Source organism: Bos javanicus, chromosome 8 (assembly GCF_032452875.1).
Source record: "Bos javanicus breed banteng chromosome 8, ARS-OSU_banteng_1.0, whole genome shotgun sequence".
NCBI lineage: Eukaryota > Metazoa > Chordata > Mammalia > Artiodactyla > Bovidae > Bos > Bos javanicus.
In genome coordinates this window covers 21894769-21912667 of record NC_083875.1, presented here as the reverse complement: position 1 = coordinate 21912667, position 17899 = coordinate 21894769, and the positions used below count along the sequence as shown (strand labels likewise).

General features: G+C 36.5%; 1 long non-coding RNA gene across 1 annotated transcript in view; it reads right to left on the bottom strand.

Annotated features, from left to right (window-relative positions):
* Positions 1 to 17674, bottom strand: part of LOC133253378 (uncharacterized) — a 47988-nt gene extending 30314 nt beyond the window's left edge. The window contains exons 1-3 of the long non-coding RNA XR_009738293.1: positions 17484 to 17674; positions 13937 to 14009; positions 9236 to 9346 (exon numbers count right to left, since the gene is read on the bottom strand). This is a non-coding gene — a long non-coding RNA (uncharacterized LOC133253378). The remainder of the gene's footprint in view (positions 1 to 9235; positions 9347 to 13936; positions 14010 to 17483) is intronic.
* Positions 17675 to 17899: the final 225 nt, after the last annotated feature.

The following is a 17899-nucleotide window of genomic DNA, read 5'->3' as shown; positions in this document are numbered from 1 at the left end:
GTGATTATCTGGGTCGTGAAGATCTTTTTTGTACAGTTCTTCTGTGTATTCTTGCCACCTCTTCTTAATATCTTCTGCTTCTGTTAGGTTCATACCATTTCTGTCCTTTATCAAGCCCATCTTTGCATGAAATGTTCTCGTGATATCTCTAATTTTCTTGAAGAGATCTCTAGTCTTTCCCATTTTGTTGTTTTCCTCCATTTCTTTGCATTGATCCCTGAGGAAGGCTTTCTTACCTCTTCTTGCTATTCTTTGGAACTCTGCATTCAGATGCTTATATCTTTGTTTTTCGCCTTTGCTTTTCACTTCTCTTCTTTTCACAGCTATTTGTAAGTCCTCCCCAGACAGCCATTTTGCTTTCTTGCATTTCTTTTCCATGGGGATGGTCTTGATCCCTTTCTCCTGTACAATGCCACAAACCTCTGTCCATAGTTCATCAGGCACTCTATCAGATCTAGTCCCTTAAATCTATTTCTCATTTCCACTGTATAATCATAAGGGATTTGATTTAGGTCATACCTGTGTGGTCTAGTGGTTTTCCCTACTTTCTTCAATTTAAGTCTGAATTTGGCAATAAGGAGTTCATGATCTGAGCCACAGTCAGCTCCTGGTCTTGTTTTTGCTGACTGTATAGAGCTTCTCCATCTTTGGCTACAAAGAATATAATCAATCTTATTTCAGTGTTGACCATTTGGAGGTGTCAATCATAATGTTTTTAGTAAGTTGGTTTTCTATACTACTTATAACTTCAATGAGAGGTTCTATGCTGTTTTCCTCAGGAATGAATTAAAAATAAGAACTATCTACAAATAAACTTAATTGAAAACTGAAGAACAATAAAGATATAAGAAAAATTTTAGGATTGTTTTCTTTTTATTACATTTGTGTTCTGAAGCAAAACTACTTTGATTAGATAGTGCAACTGTAAATAAAAGACAAGTAGTATCAGACAGAGCACTTATCAGATGGAGATTGCATCTCAGCACAAAACTTCATTAATGTTAAAATGCTGATTCTCTCCAGCAGGGAATGTGGAGATTTGTTTGCAGTATTGAATGTGAAGACTATGTATTCTTACCCTTGTAAAAATAGGTCAGGCTCCAAAAGAGACATTTTTATACTTAGAGTTACAAAACAAACAATTCTCATGGCGATTGTTTTGTTGACTTGGTTTTAGCTGCATTTTACTAGGTGAGAAATTTGAAAAGTTTATGGGACTAGCTAGATGCAGAAGTCATAATGGCTAATGCAACTCCATCCTAGAAAAAGCTGTTTCTCAATTGGGCATAAGGTTAAGGTAAAAATACAAACAAAAATGTAATATGTAGTATATGAGTGTTATGAGACTTTGAACAAAGTTCTTTTATACTTTACTATGTCTGTTCAGTCCTTGTGCTCTAAGCATTATTGGCAAATCAAGCCTGTACTAATTCATTTGACTTTATAAATGATTATAATGGTTTACACAATTCCTTCTTAACTCACCAAAAGTGAAATGAATAGACAACCTTGATTTACTGTTGATCTTTCTGATGTGATCAATGGTGGCTCAGATGGTGAAGAATCTGTCTGCAGTGTGAGAGACCCAGGTTTGATCCCTAGGTAGGGAACATCACCTGGAGGAGGAACAGCTACCCAGTCCGGTATTCTTGCCCGGAGAAGCCCATGGACAGAGGAGGCTTGTGGGCTACAGTCCATGGGGTCGCAAAGAGTTGGACACGACTGAGCAACTAACACACTATGCAGTCTGCCCAACACTTAAAAGAATATGTAGAACATAAGCACTCTATTCATATTTGCTATTTAAACAATGAATAGTTCATGTTATTAAGAATATTGTCTTTTCCTTCATAGCTTGTCTGTGCTGTTAACACATACAAACACACACACAAAATCTGTTTATGAAGCAATTAGCCAGTGTATTTGAGTGTGACAAGGAACATCTAGGTGTGTAAACTCATAATGGGAAGTATTTGCATCTTCATGAAGCTCTTCCTAGGCTCCATGTCACTCCATCTGCTCTCTGTGTTCTGACATGACTATAACTCCTTATCTTTTAAATTTCCTTACTAGGGCAAATATCTCCATAATTAATAACAAGGATATAATTGTCTGTGGGCTTCCTATGTGGCACAGTGGTAAAGAATCTACCTCTCAATACAGGAGATGCAGGTTCAATCCCTGGTCAGGAAGATACCCTGAAGGAGGAAATGGCAACCCACTCCAGTATTCTTGCCTGGGAAACCCCACGGACAGAGGAGCCTAGCAGGCTACTGCTCATGGGGTCACAGAAGAGTCAAACATGACAGTGATTGACATAATCTTCCACCTATTCCCTTTAAAGCAATTAAATCAAAATAGATATTTTTAAGATTTTGAGATAAATGAAAAAAAAAACAGACAAAAGGAATGTTAAAGGGTACAGTTCTATGTCCAAGAGATGCTGGCTCTGAACAGACTTGCAGTCTGAGTACACTGCGTGTCCCTCTTCTACTCTCACACATCCACCAGCATATCCACTGATTTGGTGTCTTCACCTGAGAAGTGAAGCACGGGATGCTTTCTGGATTCCCTTTTCAGCTATAAAATTATTCTGAAATTACTTGTATAAAATGAATTTTAAAAGTCCTTCTCTGGAGGCCTTTGACAATAATGTGGTTTAAGTATAATGCTTCCTAGAAAAATAGGAAAAGAGTTAAAATTATCTGACTCCTAGGGCTAATTATAGACCAAAACTTTGTTATTAAAGTTTCATGAGATAAACACTAATAAGTTTCCTTCAAGTTCTCTGGACTAACATTCATATCTAGCAGTAATTACAATTCTAATGGAAAAATAAGAATTAAGACTTAGCTTTCCTTTTGTTAATGGACTAGTATGTTGTATGCAAAGTCAGGAAGCAACAGTTAGAACTGGACATGCAACAGACTGGTTCCAAGTAGGAAAAGGAGTACGTCAAGGCTGTATATTGTCACCCTATTTATTTAACATATGCAGATTACATCATGAGAAACGCTGGACTGGAAGAAACACAAGCTGGAATCAAGATTGCCGGGAGAAATATCAATAACCTCAGATATGCAGATGACACCACCCTTATGGCAGAAAGTGAAGAGGAACTCAAAAGCCTCTTGATGAAAGTGAAAGTAGAGAGTGAAAAAAATGGCTTAAAGCTCAACATTCAGAAAATGAAGATCATGGCATCCGGTCCCATCACTTCATGGGAAATAGATGGGGAAACAGTGGAAACAGTGTCAGACTTTATTTTGGGGGGCTCCAAAATCACTACAGATGGTGACTGCAGCCATGAAATTAAAAGACACTTACTCCTTGGAAGGAAAGTTATGACCAACCTGGATAGCATATTCAAAAGCAGAGACATTACTTTGCCAACAAAGGTTCATCTAGTCAAGGCTATGGTTTTTCCTGTGGTCATGTATGGATGTGAGAGTTGGACTGTGAAGAAGGCTGAGCACCGAAGAATTGATGCTTTTGAACTGTGGTGTTGGAAAAGACTCTTGAGAGTCCTTTGGACTGCAAGGAGATCCAACCAGTCCATTCTGAAGGAGATCAGCCCTGGGATTTCTTTGGAAGGAATGATGCTAAAACCGAAACTCCAGTACTTTGGCCACCTCATGCGAAGAGTTGACTCATTGGAAAAGACTCTGATGCTGGGAGGGATTGGGGGCAGGAGGAGAAGGGGACGACAGAGGATGAGATGGCTGGATGGCATCACTGACTCGATGGACGTGAGTTTGAGTGAACTCCGGGAGTTGGTGATGGACAGGGAGGCCTGGCGTGCTGCAATTCATGGGGTCGCAAAGAGTCAGACACGACTGAGCGACTGATCTGATCTGATCTGATACTGCCTTGAATAAATTGTGCAATTTGTGGCAAGTTACATTTCAGACTTTAACTTTTCAATTTATACCTTTACAATTTTAAAAGTATATCATATAGAAATAAATAAACCTTTAACTCTTCTCTAATCTTTGGTAATTTCCTTTTTATAGGTTCAAAATCTTTGTCCAACAATACCATCAACCTGAAACTTAACAACATTGTTTGTATTGATTATATTTATTCTTGCAGTTACATTTAATGCCAAGTGATACTTTTTCTCCATTCACAAAAGTAATATACACTTTCCTTCCAACACAGATATAAGCAAAATAGAAAGTGAATTGACTTTAAGCGTATTACACTACGAGAAATATGGGACATGTGTGGATAAAATAAAGATAGTAAAAGTGATAATTAGACGTTTGAAGATTAGAAACATACAGTTTTGGAAGTGGATGTGATTTATCTGAGGCAACATGTCGGATCTCTTAGATAATCATAATAACCCTATCCCAGCTTGCTTCCAAAATAATTCTCTTGCTTATTGTAAAATGTCTGTTTCACTGAAAGCCAACTGTGTACCTGGTCATAAGTTGAATTTTGGAGTTGACTGTTTAATGGTGCATTTCTCTGGCTCATTTGAAAGCAGAGATATCTAACCTAAGCAGGGATTGTAAATTGGCAAATCACTTCAGTCCCTTCTTTGTTTACCACCCAAAGTTTCTCTTTTACTGAAACACATCTGAGGCAAGGTGTGTAATTTCCCTGTGTGTATTTTCTTATACTGAGGACAGAAATATTTATTTGCACGATGCCTTTTTTTGACAGCAATTGCATAATAACTACGAATGTTTTATAGCTCTTTCCTCTAATTTCTATTTAAGGATTTTTGTCTACCAAAAAAAGCTGTTATGGATGAGCTATGATATAAATGTAAGGACGTTTACTGAAACATTATTTGAATAGTAAGGATTGGCAATTAAGCCAATTTCCTTCTTATTGTAATACTTTCTACTCTTGGTTTCAAATATACTTTGTTCATTCTTTTGGTTTTCCTGCTATCTCTCTAACCACTGTGTACAGACTTTTTGCTTCTCTTCCTCACCTCAGACTTAATGGTGGAAAGCATCATGCCAAGCTTCTTTCAAACTTTTATTGATCTACTATTTATGTCTTGGAATTTTTAGCTATCTTATGGCTTTAATAGCCTTTGAAAGTTGATGATTCACCTTTTTCTCTCTCTTTTGTGTTCCTTTCCTCTCTAACAAAGGCTTATATATTCAACTGATTACTCTGCATGTCCACTTGCCTATCTAATATACGTCTCAAAGCAAACATGACCTAAACGGAGTTCTTGACTTTATACCTTCCTCTAATCTTCCTGGGCTAGTAACTACATTCCACCAAGCTAAAGAATCATGTCTTGTTATAGTTTTTAATCCACTGCTATAGCAGATCTGTTATAAAATCGTGTTTGTTCTACTTTCCAATTATTCCACAATAAAACAAAAGCTATTTCAGTACCATCATATGTATACTGAAGTGTTCAAAGCTTTCCCTCAGGAACAAGATAAGGTTTTTTGTTTTCACCATGTTCATTTTTAGCCAGCTTATTAAGGCACAAATGAGAAATAAGAGGAACATCAACAAATTGAATTATTATATATATAGAAACTCCTAAATAAGCTGCCAATAAATTATTAAAATTTATAAGAAAGTTTATCTAGTTTGCTGGTTTCAAACTCAATTATAGTTTATATGCTAGGAGCAAAGTTAGAAATATTTATATACTGTTTATATAAAAAAAATTAAAAACCCTAAGAATAAATCTAACAAAAGATATGTAAGTTCTTTATGGAAAATTATGAAAGCTTATTAGGTCCAGTAAGGAGGATACTTAATATCATAAAGGTATATTTCAGTTCATTTCCATATAGATGCATTAATGCACCACGTGATAGTTAATCTTACGTGTCAGCTTGCCTGGCCATGGAGTGCCCAAGTTAAGCCTTATTTCTGGGTATATCTGTAAGAATGTTTTCAGATGAGATGAGCATTCCACTTAATGGACTCATCAAAATAGATTGCCCTAACCAATGTGGGTAAACATCATCAACCCCTTTGGAGTCTGAGTAGAAAAGAAGGTGGAGATATTCTTCTCTTTTTCGCTTGCTTTACTGTTTGAGTTAGGACAGTTCATCTTGTCTTCTCCTGTTCTTGGACTTGACTTATATCAATATAGACATTGAGTTACTTGGTTCTCTGGTCTTAGGTTCCCTGGACTAAATTACACTACTGGCTTTCCTGAAGTCTCCAGTTTGTAGATGGCAGAATATAGGCTTCCTCAGCTTCTCTAATTTTAAGAGCCAGTTCCTCATACTCTGTCTCTCTCTTTCCATGTATATATGCATAAATATCTTTCAAACTTCAGGAAGATTGTGACAGTATAGTTCTGGCACAGATGGATACCCTTGCTCATGTGTATCTAGATCAACATATAAGAATATTCACAGAACTATTGCTGGAAAAACTGTACCCTAAAAAGAAGCCAGATAAACTTTACCTGTGGAATGGATGAATGAATACTTTTAACATATTCATAAAATTGTTTGTAACACTGGATAAAGTTTACTGCTAGAAAATGGAAGAATGATATACAAACATATAAGTAACATATTCAGGATAAAATTCTTAACAAAAGTATGTTAAAATTTTCATCATGATTGTATTAATTGGTTCTCTGTTGTCAGTATTTCTCAAATTACCTCAAGCTAAGTGACTTCAAACAGTGAAGATTTGTTATCCTATAATCTCTGAGGTCAGATGTCTTAAATCAGTTTCATTGGATTAAAATCAAGGTGTCAGCTTGCCTATGTTCCTTGCCTTTTCTAGAGGTCACGAGGATGCTTGGGTCATGGCCCCTTCCTCCATCTTCAACATTAGCAGCATAAAGTCTTCAAATCTCTCTCTGCTTCTGTGTCATGTTACCTTCTGTCCCTCTGATCTCCTGCCTACCTCTTATAAGGCTCTTTAGGATTACATTGGCCCTACCTGAATATTTCAAATCCTGAAAGATGATGCTGTGAAAGTGCTGCACTCAATATGTCAGCATATTTGGAAAACTTAGCAGTGGCCACAGGACTGGCAAAGGTCAGTTTTCATTCCAATCCCAAAGAAAGGCAATGCCAAAGAATGCTCAAACTACCGTACAATTGCACTCATCTCACACGCTAGTAAAGTAATGCTTGGCTTTAGCAATACGTGAACCATGAACTCCAAGCCAGGCTTCAGCAATACTTGAACTGTGAACTTCCAGATGTTCCAGCTGGTTTTAGAAAAGGCAGAGGAACCAGAGATCACATTGCCAACATCCACTGGATCATCAAAAAAGCAAGAGAGTTCCAGAAAAACATCTTTTTCTGCTTTATTGACTATGCCAAAGCCTATGACTCTGTGGATCACAGTAAACTGTGGAAAATTTTGAAAGAGATGGGAATACCAGACCACCTGAGCTGCCCCTTGAGAAACCTGTATGCAGATCAGGAAGCAACAGTTAGAACTGGACATGGAACAACAGACTGGTTCCAAAAGGAAAAGGAGTACATCAAGGCTGTATTTTGTCACCCTGCTTATTTAACTTATATGCAGAGTACATTATGAGAAACGCTGGGCTGGAAGAAGCACAAGCTGGAATCAAGATTGCTAGGAGAAGTCTCAATAACCTCAGATATGCAGATGACACCACCCTTATGGCAGAAAGTGAAGAGGAACTAAAAAGCCTCTTGATGAAAGTGAAAGAGGAGAGTGAAAATGTTGGCTTAAAGCTCAACATTCAGAAAATGAAGATCATGGCATCTGGTCCCATCACTTCATGGGAAATAGATGGGGAAACAGCAGAAACAGTGTCAGACTTTATTTTTCTGGGCTCCAAAATCACGACGCATGGTGATTGCAGCCGTGAAATTAAAAGACGCTTACTCCTTGGAAGGAAAGTTATGACCAACCTAAACAGCATATTAAGAAGCAGAGCTATTACCTTTCCAACAAAGGTCTGTCTAGTCAAGGCTATGGTTTTTCCTGTGGTCACGTATGGATGTGAAAGTTGGACTGTGAAAAAAGCTGAGTGCCGAAGCATCAATGCTTTTGAACTGTGGTGTTGGAGAAGACTCTTGAGAGTCCCTTGGACTGCAAGGAGATCCAACCAGTCCATTCTAAAAGGAGACCAGTCCTGGGTGTTCATTGGAAGGATTGATGCTAAAGCTGAAACTCCAATACTTTGGCCACCTCATGCAAAGTGTTGACTCATTGGAAAAGACCCTGATGCTGGGAGGTATTGGAGGCAGGAGGAGAAGGGGACGGCAGAGGATGAGATGGCTGGATGGCATCACCAACTTGATGCACATGAGTTTGGGTGAACTCCGGGAGTTGGTGATGCAGGAGGGCCTAGAGTGATGCGATTCATGGGGTCTCAAAGAGTCGGACACGATTGAGAGACTGAACTGAACTGACCTTGATAATCCAGGATAATTGTCTCATCTCAAGACCTTTAATCACAACCACAAAGTCCTTTTTGCCATATAAAGTAAAATATTCATAGATTTCAGGCATTAGGATGTGGACTTCGGGGGAGCACAATATTTAGATTTCCATGATATATCAGATCATATTAGCTACAAAATGATTGTGGTTTTCATATGGAAGAGAAAAATTTTCTCCAAAGCAATTGATCAATGTCTATGTGAAAATAGCAAGAAAATATTTCTGTTCAAGAATCTGCATTTCATTATCACTAACAAATACTAATTAGCACCTCATCCTTGGAAAATAATGAAACTAACTATAGACTCACGTGGCCTACCAATGTCTTTGTGTAAGTGATAATCCCATCAAATAATACTTAAAAGTTTTTGTGTATAGGATCCATTTTCATTTACAAAATCTTTAAGGATTTTTTCTACCTGTACATCCAACTCTACCTAATAAATTTACTTTATTACCTCAAATACCCCTTAGATAGAAGGGGGTATGTCTTTTGGGAAAAAAGCATTAAGAAATATTTCATTTCTGCCCACTATTTTACACAAAGGTCAAAATATACTCATGAGTTGTCTGATTATAAACTTCCCATGCTGATTTATTAAATTACCTTGTCATTTCTCCATAAACATTTAGTGAATGCCTAATAAATACCAGAAATTATGGCAGAATGTGGGAATGTATTATGTAAAACGTGACATACTTACCTATAATTTTTTTAATTGCATAAGAAATGAGGGAGGAAGACACTAATACAAATGAATTTGTAAGTATAAGTGTATTGTGTTAAGAATTTTGAAATATGAAGAAATAGGAAGCCATTCTAATGAGAACAGAAAAAGAAAGAAGACTTTACCTTCTCTGAGGTAATTCAACTAAGGCATCCAGAAGGAGATGACACTTCAGGATGATTCCACAATGCATGGACAGTAACGTGCACCCGAAAAAGGTCAAGGAAACATCATTCCTAACACAAAGAATATCATTTGCTAAGCCAGAGGTTTTCAGCTGAGTGCAATTTTACGACCAGGAACATTTACCAATATCTGCAAACATTTCTGACTATCACAATGGGAGGAGGAATGCTACTGAAATCTAGGGAGTTGAGACCAAGGAATTCCTACAATGTACAGAATAGCCCCCTATAGCAAAGTATTAGTAGCTTAGAATGTCGATATAGACGATCCCCAATTTATTATGGTTCGACTTACAATTTTCAACTTTATGAAGGTGCAAAAGTGATATGCATTCAATAGAAATTGTACTTCGGATTTTGAATTTTGATCTTTCCCAGGCTAGCAATATGTGGTGCTAGTGTCTCATGACTGAGCAGGGCAGCAAGCCACAGCTCCCAGTCAGCCATGAGATCAGGAGGGTACACAATCATTTTAAATGACTGGATACACTTAAAACCATTCTGTACTCATAGAGTTATTCTGTTTTACTATTTTGTACAGTATTCACAAATTACATGAGATGTCCAACACTTTGTTATTACAAAATAGGCTTTGTGTTAGATGACTTTGCACAAGTGTAGACTATTGTAAACGTTCTGAGGATTTTAGGGTAAGATAGTTTACCACGCTCAGAACATTTTCATTAACCTACACTTGCACAAAGTCATCTAACACATGACTTTCGGTAGGTTATGTGTTTTAAATACATTTTTGACTTACAATATTTTCAACTTATAATGAGTTTATTGAGACAAAACCCCAAGTCAAAGAAGTCAAAACCCTAAGACAAAATCCTAAGTCAAAGAAGATCTGTAATGCTAACCTTGAGAAATGCTATCCAGAACTACTTAGGAGAAGAATGAGATGTCATGTTTCTAAAATCACTAGAAGCCCTGTTTATGGCTGTTATTTATTAAGAGCATACTATGCATTTTACTGTTTGAGCATAAGGACAAATTGTAATGAACATGAGAAATAAAATGGTAGGTGGACAGTAGGGGAGGGCTTTAAAGAAAGGGTTAGTGAAAATAATGATAAAAATTTTCATAAGGATATGAGGCAAATATGAAATATTATCAATAAAATATTGTCATTAAAGACAATCTACCCAAAAGAAATTAAGCATTGATTCTAATGTCCACAGGTATATGGTAACTTTACCCAAAAGACTAATATAGAGATTATATTTAGAAAAAATAAAATTTTAACAATCATTGCTACACAAAGCTGGCCTGGTTGAGCATTGTATTCCAGAATTAAACATCTATATTTTTCCAGTCTTGTGATCTACTGGTTTGGATATATATATATATATATAATATTATTTTCAGTATCTGTTTTCTCTTAGTGTCATACAAATATCATACACATATTTCTTAACAAGTTCTAGTAAATGATCCCACAAACCAAAAAGTAATTTGTACTACCATGATGTTTTAGGGTTCTAAAAGACAGTGTTCAAGCGTCTAAGAGTATTCAGATCACCAGATGCAATACCAGAAACATGCCAAGTATTTTAATTGTTTTGAATGCTGTATAGAAGTTTAAAAAGCCAAGTCAAGCTTGAAATAAAATTCAGAGATCTTATAATATAGTCAGCAACCAAAACGATCAGAATTGTGTGGGTATTTGGATATATATGAATTTTTTTAATGCAGAGAAAATTCTATTTTAGTGAATAGTCCCTTGGAGAAGTAAGTTGTCAATTATGCTGAAAGGTGGCATGGTTTTCAATGTGTAGAAAACAGACAGGGACTGACTTTAACCTCCTTGAAGCAATGAGCTCAGCTGGTTCTCAATATAGATCCTTAGAGTGTCAAGACCACTGTGTTGCTTTCTGCATTAACTGGCCCCTGTATGCTTACTTCTATTGATGTCCTATATTGCACTTTTTCAGACAGAACCCAGCAGTCTCAGGTTAGTGTCCTTGGAGTTAGAACTTTAGGAAAATATCATTGCAATTTTAGCAACAGTGTCAAAATCACTACCTCATATAAACCAGGAGCCAGTTCTACTTTTTACACTAATCCCAAATAAGTAAAGAACATCATGTTCCAAGGAACTATTTTGTACAAGACTTGACTTTTAAGTCTGATGAATTTCTGGGTGAAAAATATTCTTTTTGATCCAAGTTCAGTGGTTGTTACCTTCTATCTAGAAAAGAGTTAGTGGAATAGATAGTAAATTAGATTGGAATGTAAAACTGAGTAGGTACAGAGTAATAATTTCTCTAAAAGTCTGATTGCAGAAAAAGTCACATTTAGAAATGATCCAGTTTCAAAACTACAAGAACTAGACTGTAGAAGAGAGGAAGTAGAAATTTGACATTTGTGGAAATTCTTCTTTTGGAAATCACAGTAGTTTCTTTAGTCATTAAGAAATCTAGTCAGGCATCTGAGAATCAGCCCTTACCTTTTTAATTCTCATTTTCTCCCACAATTTTTTAAAAGTCTATATAACCCTTTTCCCTTTATAAAAGCCCTGCAAAACTGCCAATCTCATGGGCATCCATGCTAGTCTGATGATGTGTAGCTGACAGATAGAAGTCTAAATATTGCTATGGTTAGAAGTATATTATGCATTGACTTTCTTCTATCAAGGTCACTATCAAAAGTTATTTAAACAAGAAATGCTGTTCAAACAAATTGAATTTTGATCAAGAAGTGAAAATCAGTCTCTCTCTGTCTCTCTCTCTCTCTCTCATATATATATATATATATATATATATATATATATATATATATATACACCAATATCAGTTTACATGATAAAATAATTCTGGGGTTCATAGTGAAATGAATGATTATAAAAATGTATTTATCTTTTATACCTGACTGGAAAGATAGATGATTTTGATAATGCTATTTGGAAATATTTCCAATTCATTTACTCCTTTTATTAATAAATTATAGCAGGGCCAAGCATTAATCTAAAAATTGAAACCAAGGTATTTTAAAAATTAATAAGGTTTAACACCTATTTGCAGTGTCACAGGCTGGTTTTTATTGAACACTCATGCCTTCACAATTGATCTTCTCTGAGACATTTTTATTGGGCTTCCCAGGTGGCTCAGTGGTAAAGAATTCACCTACCAATTAGGATTCACAGGAGACGTGGGTTTGATCCCTGGGTTAGGAAGATACTCTGGAGGAGGAAATGGCAACGCACTCCAGTAATCTTGCCTGGAAAATCCCATGGACAGAGCAGCCTGGTGGGCTACAGTCCACAAGGTTGCAACAGTCAGACACGACTGGAATGCACAAGACATTATTCACATACTCAAAGATTTCAATCATTTACTAGTATGTTTTGAAATGGCCAAGGGAAACATCTATTTATTAACAGTTTTAAATAAGAAATATATAGTCTCTAAAGCTGAAACTCTAGTACTTTGGCCACCTCATGTGAAGAGTTGACTCATTGGAAAAGACTCTGATGCTGGGAGGGATGGGGGGTAGGAGGAGAAGGGGACGACAGAGGATGAGATGGCTGGATGGCATCGCTGACTCGATAGACGTGAGTCTGAGTGGACTCCGGGAGTTGGTGATGGATAGGGAGGCCTGGCGTGCTGCAATTCATGGGGTCGCAAAGAGTCGGACACGAGTGAGCGACTGAACTGAACTGAATTGAACTGATAAGAAGTATGCAGATTCTCCTCTTCACACCAAGTAGTTACATTGATATGTCACAATGCATTGAAATTAAAAGAGAAGCTCCACATTTTCTCTTTGCCATTGACCCTCAGCAATCAGAGCAAAATCTGGCTGCAAGAGGGACTAAGACCTACAGGTCTACTTGGGAGAGTTCTAGCCACAACTCATTTGCGATAAAAGAAAGGCAGAAGAAATTTAGTTTAACAGGTAGTGGTTCCATCACACAATCTGTTTTTTTAAATTAACAATTAGCTTTCTTTTTCCAGAATGTTTTATTGCCTCAAGAAGCTTCATGCAAATACACTAACTTTAATTTGCCTCACTAGTTCATCAGAAATTCCCAAAGAATATCTCTTGGGTTCTAGCTAGTCTCCCTCCTGTAAAAGCCAGTTAGACCTAAAGTGCTTGGAGGCAGAAAAATATGAGTTAGAGAACTTGGTTAGCTTAAGTTGCCTCACTCGAACATTTTTGAGTTTGCTCATCTACAGCGCACGTGTCACACTGGATGATCTATTGGCTTTTTTCTTTGTCTAAACTTCTGGCTTCTTGACAGGAAATCATTTTATACTGAAGAAGCCCTTCATCTTCTACATTGCAACATACTATACGGTCATATGATTTTAAAAATTTTGCAAGAGTAAGACCTTTTAATTGCAATCAGTAGAATGCTTGCCTCTGTCACATTTTTTTCTTGTGTCAGAAACATGGCAAAATGGATATTTTATATTAGTAATTTAGATTTCTTCTGTTTTAAAAGTAATCTTCATATTCTATGAGCCTTAGGCTCCACAAAAACTGGATCCACCCCTACTTAAGATGTCTATACTTTCCTTCTTTGGATACCTGTAAAGTAAGATGATGTTAAGGTAGTTCAGCTTGTCATAATTATAATAGTAGAAACTGGAATGAATAACCTCCCTATGTCCCTTTCAGTGCAACGATTCTTACCTTCATGCAGCAGGAGTGTTAGTTATTTCAGTTTCTATGGACCAACATGTGTATTCAAACAGCAAGTATAGCCCTAAATGGAAAATGAGAATTGAGAATTGTCTTCCTTTGGTTAGTATTCTGGGTTTCTGTATCTAGGAAAATACAGTATCCATGGCAACTTGATGTTCAACTTGTAACTTTTGAATTCTTTGCCTTTTTCTTTAGTTATGATTTATAATCACACTAATGACCTTTCAGTTAGCCATTTTCACACTATTAATGACAGTCTCTATTAATGGCCCCTAGCTTTACCTGAGACCACCAAAGCTTTCCATTGGTCATTAATGCCAAGAAAATATCCAGTCTGAAGGTCATTATTGCTTAAATAGTAACTAGGTAAGTTATGCAAAGCTAGTAATTAGGTTGGCTTTTAGACTATTTTAGAAAATCTGTATAAACACCACTATCAGACAAAAACAACAGTAATAATGAAAGCCCAGGCCCCTGAAGAAACTGAAGGAAAGGTAAAAATTTCTCTTCAGGTTGTTGGCCTTTTAAAAATAACTTTGAGAGTTTAATGATGTGAGAGCTATATACAGACTGAAATTATTAACTTGCTTACTCTTCCTCAGTCTCCCATTAGGATTCCACCCACTCTTCTAGGAACTGTCTGCCCCAGAATGCATTTCCTGCTGTGTTAATTACCTTGCAAAGTCAGGAGTATCACAGGCCTGTTTATGTTAATTGCCCTTGGTGTTTTTACAAGTGAGGAGAAGAGAATCAAAAATTAATGTGGAAAGCTCTCCAGTTCTACTATGAGCAATCAATTGGACTCAGGTTTTTAAAATGTTAGGTCATTTAAGATATTTTGTTTTTACTATACAAATAGAATACACTATAATAGGAAGGGCAAGGGGCCATTTTACCCACGATATACATTCTTTCCTTCTTGCTCTCATTGTACCATTTATCCACTTCATTAACAACCTCTAATCTGACTCTCACATTTTTCTTCCTAAAATAAAAAATGTTTCTAAGTGCTCTCCTTTTAAAACCCAAAACCTTCTATACTGTGCTTTCTTGGAGCAATGCCCTCTTTTCTTTCCTTCATGAACAGGCTTATGGAAACTGTAGGTTGCAGTGACTATCTTCACACCCTTTACCCTGTTGTTCCTCAGTCCACTAAAATCTGTCCACTGCCTTCATCATTCTGAGCCTTCACTTCAACTAATGCTACCAGAGATATCCTGATAACCAAGGTGAGTTGACATTCTTCACTTCTTATCTTCTAGGACCTATTGGATCCACTTTCAACCACTCCATATAATCTCAAAACTTTTTTTTTTTAATCACACAACTATGTTATTTACTAAAACTCTACTCCCATTACAAGATTCTGTGTAATATCCCATTCTGATCATCCTTTAAATGCTGCTATCTATGAATCTCCTTTCTTCTCTCCTTTTTCTGCATAGTTTCCTGGGTGAATTATCCTAATTTCATTGGTTAAAATGTCACTGACAGATTAACAATGCATAATCAGTGTCCCAATTCTTTCCTGTAGCCCAGATCTATATATTCTTCCATTTTCTGTATGTAATCATTTGATTTTTTTAATTAGTGACTTAGTATCCATTATCCTAAAATTGCTTTTAATATGTGCGTCCTTCTTCATTGGTGATTCCTTACACCCAGTTACTAACATTAAGTATATAGAAATAAACATCCATTTCTCCTTTCTCATAACTTTCATATCTAACCTCCAAATCATATGACTTGTATCTTATTAATATTTTAAAAGTCTATCCCCTCTAATACAGTTGTTGTTGTTCAGTCACTAAGTCACGTCCAACTGTTTGTGACCCCATGGTCTATAGCATGCCACCAGGCTCCTCTGTCCTCCCCTGTCTCCTGGAGGTTCCTCAAATTCATGTCCATTGAGTTGGTGATGCTATCTAACCACCTCATCCTCTGCCACCCCTCATCATATAGCCTTAGTTCTATTTCTTGCTAAACAAAAGTTTTCACCTGTATACACTAAATCCATATTGAATTATAGGTTTCTTTAAAACACAAAACTCATTGTGTGTTATTTTTTTTCTGTATAATAATTTCTAGTGACATAACCTTTACCTATATGATAAAGTTTAAATTTCTTATCATTGTTTAAAGGATAAGTCAATTACTGGGTTATGACCTTCATGAGAGCAAATTCATTGTCTTTTCATTCATTAATGATTCCCAATGTTATCTAACTGGACCTCATAGCTGGTACATCCTGAATAAAAGAAAGCCTTCAAACAGACCATGATTATTAGTGCATCTTTCTGACTTCTTTGTTTGCCTCTTCTCTTTAATAGCTTCCAACTATACTCTATTTTTCAGCCCCATCTTGAACTCTTAGGACTGAAGTTTCCTGACTATTCCACCTTGGGTAATAGTTTTAGGTTTTGCCTCCTTTGCTTGGACTACTCTACCCATTGCTGAGTGCCAGTGTACACTAACATTTTAAGGTTCCCCTTAAATAATGTATTTGAATCTTTTATTATACTCTGATACATGTACCTGTTTTACCTGTAAAATCAGTAGATACTTTATACTTTTAATTACCTATATCTTTTATTGATAAAAGCACAATAAAGGCTGATGATCAACACATTGTTATAAATAAAAGAGATAAGTATAGAAAATATTAGATTCTTATTCGACTGTGAATTGTTTCATGAAACTGTCACATCACACCCACATACACATGAACTGTATTGTAAAGAATTTATTTTTAACAATGGATCATTGTCAAAAGTTTTAGAAACCCACACTATACTCATTTCTTTAAAAACAGGAGCTGGATTTACACAACTTCCTAAAATGACACTCCTTCAGAAAGCATGACTTCTAGAGTTTTTGAGTAGTATCATAGTATAGGACTTGGGCACTTAATTTTATACCACTTGGGATGCATCTTCATCTGTGGTAGACAGAAAAATGGTTCCCTAAATGTGTCTACATTAGAATCCCTGGAACCTGTAAATATATTACCTTACATGGCAAAAGGAACTTTGCAGATAGGATTAAGTTTAAGGATCTTGGGATGGAAAGAGTATCCCACATTTCTCAGGTGAAAACAATATAATCATAAAGGTTCTTACACCATGGAGGCAAAAGGATCAAAATCAGAGAGGAGCTGTGATGACAAAGCGGAGGCTGTAGTGGAGGTGTCTTAGAGTTGGAGGAAGTGGCTGTGGCGTAAGGAAGGCAGGCAACTTTTAGAAACTGGAAAAAGAGATGGAATGGATTTTCCCCTAAAGCCTTGAGAAGGAACTAGGTGTGCAAATACCAATTTTTAGCCTGTACAACCCATTTTGAACATCTGATCTTTAAAATGACTTCCCTGGTGGCTCAGATGGTAAAGCAGACATCTGCCTACAATGTGGGAGACCCAGGCTCGATCCCTGGGTCTTCTAGAATCTTTAAAACTGTAAGAAAATTAACTTATATTGTTTTTAAGCTGCTAAATATGTGATAATTTTTATAGCAAAATATGAAATTAAATACACTGTCTCACCCAAAGAAATGTCCCCAACATTTTCAAACTGTGTGAGCCCTCTAATTGCTCTGCCAAGCTGAACATTCTAGTGTTGCTCAGTCTCTCAGTCATGTCCGACTCTTTGTGACCTCATGGACTGTAGCCTGGCTAACACTAACTTCCAAAGCAGTATTCTCTTTACCATAGAGGACCTAGCAGTAGGATTTTTGGTTGCTGATCCTGATTTCACTAGACCCCACTTTTAATGCATATGCTCTATCTTTCCAAAGGACTGGTAGATGTCCTCAAGAGGAGGGAAGAAAATTTCTGTCATTATTTACTCACACCATGTAGCACTTTCTCTTGATTATCAAAAACACTAATTAATGTTGATTGATTGATCAACTTATTCTATTTGTGTGATTTTACCAAAAGGATATTCATATACTCCCAGA